Source organism: Denticeps clupeoides, chromosome 16, assembly GCF_900700375.1.
Source record: "Denticeps clupeoides chromosome 16, fDenClu1.1, whole genome shotgun sequence".
Classification (NCBI taxonomy): Eukaryota; Metazoa; Chordata; class Actinopteri; order Clupeiformes; family Denticipitidae; genus Denticeps; species Denticeps clupeoides.
This window is the reverse complement of record NC_041722.1, coordinates 16,808,181-16,820,144: the sequence shown is the minus strand read 5'-3', so window position 1 is coordinate 16,820,144 and position 11,964 is coordinate 16,808,181. Positions and strand designations below refer to the sequence as shown.

Here is an 11,964-nt window from a genome sequence, read left to right as displayed (position 1 = left end):
CCACCCCTCCCACTCACCACGGCAACCACCTCGGCGGCCTTGCTTCTAATGGCCGCTGTCTGAGAGCGTGATGTCGCTAGGCGCCCCGCTGCACGGCCTGGGGTCTTTGTGGCTGCGGTCCTGCGGCCCCGATAAATTATTTAGCGCCCGTCAGACTCTTCCTCTCCCAACCCCCTCCGCCCAGACACAACCCTACCCAAAACACACGCCTCAGCAAACGCAGGGGACGCCCGAGTCCCATCTGAACCTGACAGATATCACTAATGCGGACGATAAGAAGATCTCGACATGCAGCACTTAGCAGCACAATTACAGCCTAGAGAGCCGTAGTTACTGAATAACCGTTCTCTTGTATATAAAATTTTTTACATTCATTGGGAGGCAGAAGCAAACAGTGTTAATTGAATTGCTTTCTGTGGATGTACTGTAATGAGGCTTAATAGGTATACATTGTCTTCTGCAGTAATTATGCCTGTTTTCAGTCTAGAAATGACTACTACAGGCTATTTACTGTGTATTCTAGCATAATTTCTAAATAAAAAAGGATGTGTTTAATTACAAATCCCACTCCCACACCAAGCTCTATTAGCTCAAATATTTCTAAGCTCTGAAATCTTGTGGAAAATAGTCCCATGAAAAAAAAAAAAATATTTTCTGCAAATCTTAAAATCAAATTTACACCCAGACTTATAAAGGCATTAAATCTGACACAGTCCCTTCCCATGGAACACACCACAGGAGACATGGAGAGGGAGTGACAGGACTTACTGACAGGCACGTATAAGGACAGCCCTGGGGTCCTACCGTCTCCTGCTAACAGTCTGCTAGCACAGAGCTAGGTGGGAGCTGGGGCTTGTTTCTTTATGAGGGCTCTGGCTTTTGTCTTTTTTTCTTCTTTTTTTTGGAGCTCTTTTGTGCGTATTCTCCTCAGTCATTTTTAATTTGTAGGGAAGAGATGAGAGAGGATATTTTTTTCAGGGGCAACACCTGAGGTGCTTGAAAAAGGAAAATGTCAGACAGCATCACATGGTGTGTTTCAAAAGCAACGTCTGCTCCTGCTCCTTTCTCCTCTAAATCTTTTTTTTTTAATACCCCATATATATATATATATATATAAAAATTTTATTTATTTATTTGCACAATGCACATGCCTCCAAAGGCGGATTATATTTTGTGGTGCATATAATGAGATTTCCCCCTAAAACAGGTAATGAAAAAGACTCATCTTGTGCAATTAGCTGGAGCTTATTTATTTTCCTCTTGTAATGTATTAATTCATTATCGCATAATTCCAGCATTATTTATTTATTTGATTATGCACACACCTTAGAGCCTTAATTACAAAAGGGACTGGGAGGCAAAGGGGAAAGATTCTCATCTCACAGTCGATCTAGTTATCCATTTAATCTCAACACTATATCCATCCAATCTCTTATCAGCCCGTACTAATCTCAATCTAATCAGTTTACCAATTTGCTGTATAGATGCCAGCTCATCGAAGAAGAAGAGACTCGAGGAAAAAAAAAAAAAAAGATAATCTTCTCAATGACGGCTGCGTTTTGAGTTTTCCCCCTATTCCCCAACCCCCTTTTGTCTTTTTCTCTAACCTTCTCTTCCTCATTTCCCCCCTCTCTCTCTCTCTCTCGCTTGTCCATAAGTCCTAATAATGTAAACTGAGTGCACATCCTCCGGTGGCCTTGATGCATTCAGCTCCAGTGCCATGGGTCATGTGTGTCAAGTGAGCCCACTTCATTTTCCTGTTTGGGCTTTTAACTGCTCACCGTGGGCCGTAGATGTGATTCCCTGCCAAGCAAACGAAAACGTGCGTCACGCTTCCCGTTTTTTTTAACTCCGGATTTACTCCGACGACATGATTCTTCAAAAAACCCTCCTCTCCTGAGTTTTCTAGTAGTATGGTGACACACAGAAACCTGGCTGACGCAGCCATTCACCGGTACTCCCGCGGGTTATCTTTGGCTCGGTGACGGGCAGGCGGCGTGGTGAGTGATCGTACTGAGGACGAGCACAGACCAGCTGGACTTAAAACAAGTCCGAACGCACTGCCCGTCATTCTGAAAGCGCCTGGTGCTTTTATAGACATGGGAAGAGTTCCTTATCGACAAATCAATTACTCCTTCTTCAGCATAAACTGACAGACCCTTGACTAGTTGTTTGCTAGTTATCTTATGTCGAAGAGCAGGAACTGAATTGCCACCCGGTCCTTTTGTGTGGTGTGTAATAAAGATGAAATTTAATGACTTCAGTGAGCAGTGACTTCGCCATTCTGGACTATTTAAACCGCTTCTTGTCTCTTCCTTCCCTCCTCAGTTTCGTTCAGTTTTCTTCACCGGGCGCCATCGGTGGACTTCACATTCGCGACCCATCTCCGGACCATGTTCACCACCAAACCAAACATCTTCACTGAAGACCAGGCCAATCGTGCTCCTTGAAGCGCTGGACCAGAGACGGGGTGTGTGTGTAAAACAGCGCCTTATTTAACTGATGCTACTTGTTGTGCTCGCGGGAAAGATGTCATTTAAAATAAAAAAAAAAGCCACATCTCCGTGTACAACCAACCGACACGGCGTAATTGCGGTATCCATTTTTCCGCGCCGAGCGCTAAAGGTACAGGCGCAGAGGCAGATCAAAGACGGTGGCTGCTCAGCCCATCAGGCGCTGGCTGCTAAATAGGCTTATTAATTTATGCAGTGTGGGGGGAACGTTATGAGGAATGCAAGTGCCACATAATTTAATATTACTTTCCGAACTTTCGAGAGGGAAAACTGTTAGCCTAATGGTCCCGGGATCACATCAGCGGCATTTGCGGAATGAAAGGTTAGCCGCTTTGCGTGTGTGCTTTTTGTCCTCTTTTAGTGCTGACGGTGCAGAAAGGACATGGAAATGAGTGAGCCGGAGAGAAAGAGAGAGGGAGTGTTCCTCAGCTCCGAGTCTCCGGGGTCTGGCCAGGGATTAACAATGTGCCAGTCCCTTGGAGACTCGGGCCGGGGCTAAATTGGTTGCGAGGGCCCGGCCCGCCCGGTGCCCGCACACTGCCAGCCTGTTAGCATTAAACCCCCATCTGTTTATTTGCAGTGCAGCTCGGTGTTTTTGTTTGTTGCTCCTATATTGTCCCCGATGTGGTGGGATGGGTACGGTGGGCTCCACTCCACTCGCTTTAATTAGCCGGCGGTCCGTCTCACATTGAGACGTGTGTGTACGTGTGAAATTCAGAGCAGGTAGCGCATTAATTATTCATCCCCCAGGTAAACATTTGGGCTCCATGCTTGATGATGGGACTGGGTGAAGACACTAACTAACACAAGCTTCTCTCCAGGGGGGCTGCGCCGGGAAAATAAACTTTAAGGGGCGGAAGGGGGAGCTTAGATGCCAAATAACCCAAACAGACAGGCATCGGTTATCGCGGCAAATAAAATAATTCCTGTTCTGCATAAACAGGTCCTGGGCGTTTCAATTACAGCCCGCTGAAAGAATGCCGAGACTCCAGCTGCTGTCCGTCGGCGCCAGCCACCAGTCCGCGTCCTCCATTCCCCTCCGTCTCCAGCCAGGCCTGCCTCGCGTGGCTCCCGCCAGGACCGCGGGCCTCCTGAGAAGGGTGTGATAAGAATTCATTTCTCCCAATTATGTGCTCTTGTCCACTGCCTCAGTTCATCAGTTCGGTGCAGCCAAGTCAATGAAAGGGGCCGTAATGAAGCAATCAGATGCTGCCTGGCTCCCTGGTCAAGGGCCTTGCCTCTTCCCTCCCAGACCGTGGCTCCCGGCAAGGAAGGGGGGGGGGGGGCGGTCAGGCTGGAGAAGTGGGGGTGGCAGGGTTTTCACGATTCCAGACATTGGCCGGAACAGCAGCATTCACTCGGCACGGCCGCTTGGCTGACATAAAGGGGTCTCTCCCCGCCCTCCTCCTCGTGAAAGTAAAGCCAAAAAAAGTGTGCCTGAGGTAACGTAGGCTGTGAAAAGGTGCCCATCTCCTGTGCAGACCCAGGCTACCGAGAGAAGAATATGCGTCCCTGCCAATCTCGCAATGTTTTTCTTGCTTTTTCCCCCTCTCTGTCTTTCATCTGGTTCGCCCTCTCTCCAGCTCCTACTGTCTCCGTCCAACATGTGGAACAAATTATTGGGAGTTTTGGGAGAGGAATGCATGTGTTGAATCCTAATCTGCTCTTTAAAGTGCTGGACTTGACTCCTGCTTTGCCTGGTAATGCTACGAATGTTCCACCTTAAATTAAAAAGCATCTGCTTGATCTGTCTAATATTGCGGCCGTCTCTTTGGGAGAAGGTCCAGGTTATATTACTGTCACGGCCTCAGCTTTCGGGCCACTGGATTAGGAGGCTACCCACACGCACAGCTGTGCTATCGCAGCACTTTCAACGCAGTCCAGACTTCAGCGCGGAGGGACGAGGGGAAAGAGTGCAGTTTTGTCCTTTTGAGAATGGAACAAAATGGAAGGACGTCCTCTTCAGACAGGTCTAGAAAAAGAAAACGTGACAGCGCAGAGCAATGCTCGCAATACGACTGGTTTTTGGCTTTAATGACATTTACTTAGTCAAAATCAACGAAACGCTCCCTGGATGTTCAAGACACTACGAGAGAAATAGGAGAAATGGAATTTACTGCGATGGAATGTCCTGATGCGTCTATAGAGCTCCATTATAATAATAATGAATGGAACCAGACATCCATCAGCTCATGGTCTTTCTGGTAGCTGTGCATCGGCCTCTGAGGCCTGGAGTGTCATTCGCTGTGGGACGGTGCCCACCACATACCATCGGGCCCGCCCTACAGTCTCACCCCCCCCCCCCCAACCCACTCAGCTGCCAGCTCTGAGCTTCCATGCTTTCCAACCCCCGCGGCTGGATTCCACCTGACAAGAGCTCCTTAACAAGCGGCAGTCATTAACCCCGGGAGCAAGCAGCTGCCATGTGATGTAGTGCGCTCGGCCTGCTGCAGAAGGGCCCTATTGATTCCCCACATACTTGGTGCCTTCCTGGATGTTTATAATCAATATGCAAATGGCCCGCGGCATCGATTCAATATTAATTTTCAATTAGGGAATTCCACGGGGGTCCTGCGGGGTCAATACGCAACCATTCAGCGAGAAGGCTGGAGCAAGTTGCAGGCATTGACGTTCCTTCGCCCAAGACAACTTACTTACTGTTTATTTAGCCTGCCCAGCTGTAAGCACCGATTAAGACTGCAGATTTTGGCCTTAGAGGCAGGACGGGCTCAGCCAATGGGGAGGCAGCCTGCAACGCTGCATAACCCTCCTTATAAAGTCTTCAGAAGTGTTGGAGCTTATGTTACGACCTCAATGTTCTGATTATGTTGTTCATAACAGCCATCTTTTTTTTTTTTTTTTTCTGCAAGCTGGACATGATTCAACCTCTAAGACATATTTGCAGCCAAATGAAAATGTTTGTAGGACTTAAAAATTGTAAGCTCAGATATTTTTTTCGTTTTTGCTGTTGTGTAATTTTAAGATGTACAAGCTGTCTCGTTTACGTAAAAAAAGAAAATGATGGGAGTCATTTAGACTCAAGTTTCTCTGTTGTCTGACAAGTGAAGCCCGCGTAATGACTCACGGCTCAGCTCTGTCCCCTGGCACCGCGTAAACATGTTACCAAAAAAAAAAAAAAATCACACATTTTTGCACACATTATCCCTGATAGGCCTCACCACACCAAAACAAATGCATAATTAAGGAGAGACTCAATAATTTATGAAAAACAATTACACAAGCAGCCACTTCCTCGTGTCGGCTCTTGCATTAAGCGCAGAAAACGCACTGATGTGCCCGTTGGCTGATGAAATAACACGTCTATCATTTCTCAGGGCCTTTCTTTATTTTCTGAATCCAGTCTACCAGGTCCTCAATTAAATTTTAAAAGTCTGTCCTTAAATCTTCACTCATTCCATCTTAGGAATGAGGCATAAAAAAAAAAAAAAAAAAACATTTTAAAAATCTTTCTCCGCTCTGGCCAAGAATGTGGGTGAAGGGGGAAAAAATGCAATGCTCTGTTAGAATGATGTTCCCTGATAAGTGAGGTAATGGATTCCAGGCAAGACTGGTCCTGCTCCTCAATGTGAAAACAATAGTATTGATTTATAAGCGTGTTGTGTTTCCTGTACAGACTGGGTGTCTATCAGAGCCCATTTTATCGAGTGCTTGGGTTTGTCACTCTTCATCTGGATTCATAAACAGCTGTGGCCTCGGGGGGGAGGGAGGGACTCGGCAAGTCTGCCCGACGCTCGTAACAAACCAGGTGAGTGGGGATGAGGTCACCAGCGAGGAACGCGTCAACAGGAGGAGACGGTCTGGAATATGGCCGGCACCCGCGCCGCCGAGTGGCGCATCCCAGACCTGGACAGGAAGCCACAACAATCATTACAGATAATTACAGGCTCCTGCACAGCACGTCAGGCTCCAAATCACAAAAACACCGGTCCGGAGGCACGACATGGTGACACGACAACACAAAAGTGGCGGCTAAAAATAAAGTATAATGCGTCCGGGAGGGAGAGCAAAAATCTTTAACGTGTCAGGGCCTCGCCGGTCCTGGTGAATTCACCAGGGGAGGGAACTTGGAGGCAGACAGGATGAGCAGCGAGGGAGGGTCGAAGGGATACAAATGGTTTCGAACACTCACCGCGCTTACCAGTTAGATGCAGCGCTCGGTCTAATTGGTTTAGGGATAACATTAATTACCACATTGCTCATTAATGGATGAAGCCTTTATAGGTTCCATTGATCAGCAGGACTTGTTAGCCATCATCCTACGCAATGGTGGATGTAACAAGCTTACATATTGGCATATCAATTAATGCAATCAATTTCCTGCCTAGCAGCTGCCATTCCTCTCCGCTTTCCCACGTGCCCTGCCCGCCCCGGTCCTATCATTCCTGGGGATGGTCCTGGCAGCCGAGTGAGGCCTTTTTTTCTCTCAATTCGCTCCTGGGTTTTCTGTGACTTGACAATGTGACACGCCAGTGCGAATTCACAAGTGAAAGTCGGGCCCTGTGCAAACTGGCACACGGGGTGATTTCTGAAAGGTGGAAAAATGACACCGTTTTAAAAATGGCAATGCAAATTCCAAAAGCAAACCTCAAACGTGATTACGAAGAAACGGCCTCCTCCTCCCGAGCCAGCTGCACCCCCGACTCCAGTGTAAATCCACCACAGCCAACTAAACCCACTGTTTCCTCTGAAACTTCCACCCCGCTTTTATGTTTTAAACTGAGATCAATGATGCGTTTTAAGACCCATTGATTAGCACTTAGAATCCTCTCCTTGTCACCCCTTTTTTCTAACCCCTCCAACGAAGAAGGCTGACATTAAACATCCCAGCAGCTCGCTGCCTGCCGCCGCCGTCTGTGATTGGAGAGCGGTAGTCTCTGAATGGGAGAAGAGGGGCGTGACAACTCTGAGCGCACCATGACAAAGTGGAGGGATTTAAACGTCGGGCCCACAGCACTTCATTTGCGTAATAACAGATCATTCTTTTTTCGGGGAAGTGTCTGCAATGAGGGGGGATATCATCCGAGGAAGATGTCTCAGCCACAGAAATCCTATTTGAGGACAACACCTTGTGAGTGCTCATCCTCCGCCACGCCTTAGCCGATAAGAGCGCGTAGCGTGTTATTTTAATAGGGCGCTGCACATTTTACGCTCAAAACTCCCTTGGAGTTATTTTAAACAAATAAAATGGCTGCTGACAGTGTACACACCTAATGCATATCATCTGTCGGTGGTTACTGTCCCACTGACCTCCACAAACTCCTCTGAAGAGGCATGATCTGGACAGCTGCCTACGAGTCCTTTTACCAGTGTCCCCAGTGTTCGATTTGTCGACTGTATATATGCATTTTACCCGGACTTTAACACCAACAGGGCTTCTGGCGGCGAGTTGGTCAGTTCTATAGGCCCTTTAGCACCGTTGGAACTATGTCACCGTTCCTAGAACTACTGGTGGAATAGCCATCTTTGTGGTGTGTTTGGAACTAGGAACGATTGTCCTTTTGGGGGTACTGATTTAGAGTAGGTCTACGACACCTGGGACTACCAGTAATAGCAATATATATTCATTGGCCAAAAGAATGCTGTAAGAAACACTAGCACCTAGATCTGTGGGCCAATGACCAATTTTTAATCCAAAATGAGTGTATAATATCATCAGATGATATTATTTAGGGGAGTAATTCCTTTGTGGGGGAGCTCACCAGGGGGGTGGGTTCCTATATGCAGAAGATCCTAGTGCTACAGTGTTAAGCAGGGCCTACAAAAGTTGCACCTAGTCACCATTACTGCCCACTCTCAGGTAGACTGGCCCCTTTGGCCTGGATCAAGACCCAAGAGAATGGGACCCAGATTACATGGAGTCACCAACGCTGGCATGTGACTCTCACCACGTGGGGGTCTTCCTTGTGGCCTCTCGCTGTTTTCTGTCCCCTGAGCCACGCGCAAGTGGGCTGAGCAATTAACAATTTCATGCTGACTGCCCGAAGCGTGTTTTTTACACCATAAAGATAATAGAACGGTGGGCGCCCCACGCACCATCTCCATCCCTCAATCCGTGACACACGCCCCTCGATCAACAGTCTGCCCGCTGACTATATTAAAGGCAATCTCTGCATTTAAAGAAAATATAGAAATGACTCCCCAAAGAGTAAACAGATAGGATTATTAAAGGAACTGAAGGGAGGTAGAAAAAAAAAAGTGAGACTCTTGTCTCCCACTGGCTTTTTGATTTGAAAGTCTAATTTGGCAACAGCACAACAGGAGTACAGGTAGACAAAACAAACAGGTTCTGTTCCCAACCCCCCCACCGCACCGGGCATGCTCAGTGGTGGCCCGGGAGGGGAGGCTGGGGCGGGGGCGGAGCCGTTGGGGTTGCGGTGACAGCTCTCATCCCGCCGCTGTAGGGGAAGTGCATGACAGCTTTTGACACAAAGCCCTGCACCGAGGAGCAGGAAATGTCTCACACTGATAAACCTTTACACAACAAAACTCCATGAGCTGCGCACATCAAAGACAACCCCCCACCACCACCGCCAAAAAACTAAGCAAAAAAAAAAAAAAAAAGCCCCTCCTCCCATAGTCACATCTTGCGGAAATGACTGTACAACAGATCCAAATATATATACAAATAATTAACAATAGAAAAAGGTGTTTTGTGTGTGTGTGTGTGTGGGAAGGGGGTCTTTGTTGATGTGAGTATACACGGATGTAGTCATAAACCAACAGGGATCAGACGACTCCCAGTGTATCGACTCGTGTCTCTTTTTAAGTTCATTGAAGATGGCAGCGAACCAGCCATTTAAAACCCATTCATTTTCAAAAGTGCAGTGACTCACGAGCTAAAATGGCGCTCGCGCTACAGTGACTGACGTTCCGCGCCTCCTATTTTCCATTTTTCGTCTGCGACGCCCCGGTCTCCGGCTTCGTTCGTGGACGGGGATTTAGGGCCGCCTCTTAAGGCCGTGTCATTCCCAGGAAGCGATGGACAGGCTGGGGGGACAGGCTGGGGGGACAGGCGGAATGATGAGCGATCCGGCTCCGGTGCACGCCGGGGAGGCGACCGGCGGTGGAGATGTTGTTAATGAGTGGACCGGCACCTAGCATAATGTCCTCACCTCAAACGGCTCATGTGACCTACATATCCCTCCATCTTATTTATTTATTACTTTTTTTTTTTATGCCTTCATACGGCATTACTAATGATATTTCTGCGTTAATAGCCGTCCGTTTTTTTATATTTGTTTTTAAATGCGGTGGCTGCCCGACCTGCATTGTGAATGTGAAGATTTATTAATTCAATGTTTAATGTTATGACCAGGCGAGGAAATTAATGAACTCGGAACATGGCTTGGAAATCTGAAAACCGAGGCCAGGCTTCAAAAGAGCCATGATTGATTCCCGCTTCTGTTTTTAAGACTCCGCTGATAAATTCGGCATGCAGGGAGTGTGTCTTTACATTTTTCTGGATCAGCCAGCCAAAGGTAATGAAGTAAATAAATTCACAATTTGATTAAAATATAATAATAAATGCCTGATTGCGTTTTCCCTTGATGGCGCGTGAGTCCCTGATCCTCTTCAGTATTCTAATGACTACAGTGCTCCCCTTGCGGGATTGTTTAAGACAAATCCCGGGGGGAAATCAAAGGAAATTAGGGGGCAGATGAATTCGGGCTGAGTGCATGTAATAGTGGATCAGGCACCGTGGTGGGCAACTCGTACCTCCGTCCTACTGTGCAAGATGGCGAATGTGTGTGTGTGTGTGTGTGTTTGAGTGTGTGCATGTGACCGCCCAGCTGGTGCAGGGGTCAGACCCTGAACCCCGGGGTCTCCGCACGGTGCCACTGCCTCATTGCAAAACCGTAGGCGACGCCCCTCCCCGTTTCTGTACCCCTCGCCGTACACACGGCCCACCATCGAAATTGCAGTCACATCCCCCAGCTCGTAGGGGAGGGGGGGGGGTGATAATTGTGGACGGCCAATAAATTACTACTGCCTCCACATCAATTATAAACATCACGTCTGGCAATGAGGAAAATGAGATCTTGTGACAAATTTCATGAGGCTTCACTGCCCAGCAGCCTTTCTTAACATGCTACAGATAGCAATCCCTTATCTGGCCTCTGTAATGGGGAACTACGGATAGAGAGATGGAGCTGCAGCCATTTAATTAAAAAGCAGGGGGGGAGGGATATGGGGGGGGGGGGGGGGGTGTAATTCATTGAAGAAGCCCGGGAAGGAGACAAAGCTTTTGTCTTCAATACATATTTTTCATCCTGTGTTGTCACTCACAAGGCGGTGAGGTTTAACCCGAGAGCTTGTTTGATGGCCATTCAGGAGATGTTTTTTTTTTCTCTCGCACCCCCCTGACCGTTCAGTTTTTGGCTCTGCATTTTTGTCCCCTTTCGTCCTTATTTATTTCCCAAGAGCCTCCGTGGCATTTTCTCTACTGGGGGGCAGGCCCAGTCGGTGTGATGTAGGGGACGGTCTTTCATCAGCGCCCGGGTGGCAGCGCGGTCGGATCATTCAACAGCGGTAGAGCTGGTTGCATGAAATGGCCACTGCGGCTAATCGCATTCCCACCTGGGGCGAGCGGAGCCGAGGCGGAGGCTTCCGATGTTACACTGATGAGGATTTATGATGGATAACGAAAGGGGGAAAAAATGGGAAGAATATAACACCGAAATGGGATGGCCTTTAAATCTCATTCTCTTCTCCCCCGAACGCCCACCCACCCCAAATCACCGCAATATTCATTGCTGTTGCAATTGGGGGTGGGCTGATAAAGTGTTGTGGGGGAAAGAGGGGAAAAAATGACTGCTGCGTTCAAATTATGGCTGTACTCTCTACTAATATTTAACATCATTAGAAAATCATTAGAAAACCATCATAAAACCTGGGATTATGACTAGAGCATTAAACACAATGATTATTCAGAGCGCCTTTTCCCCGCTTTTTGCTTTGAAAATGAGATTTGCTTTCGCCGTGGCTGGGCTGAGGAAAAGTACAAGTATTTCTCATAATTACTATAACGTTTAAAAAAAAAACAATGAGGCTGCATGAATTACTATAGCATTATGCGATTGTGTTGTCTTCGCCCAAAGCGAAGTCTGTTTTTACGGTGGGCCTTGGGTGTGACAGCACGATGTAGCATTTAATGCAATTTTACATGGAGCAGAATGGGGCTAATTCTACGACCCCCCCCCATTTCTCCAGCGGAGCAGGATATTGGCATTAAAATGCGTTCGCTTTAGCATTTCGCTGGCTGTGCCACAGTCTGTAAAAATGCAGTGGAAGTTTTTATTAGGAAAAAAAAATATGGCAAGATGTAGGTGTAGTTTATAGGTGTTCTGAAACTGGACCCAACAGGACATGAGTTGGGGTGGCATTTGAACCCAAGCCTTTTGCCTTTATCAAAGCTACGATAAGTCTAATT

The 11,964-nt window shown here is 47.6% G+C and overlaps 1 protein-coding gene across 1 annotated transcript in view; it reads right to left on the bottom strand.

The window, feature by feature from the left end:
- Positions 1-11,964, bottom strand: part of zfhx3b (zinc finger homeobox 3b) — a 119,506-nt gene that overhangs the window by 34,834 nt on the left and 72,708 nt on the right.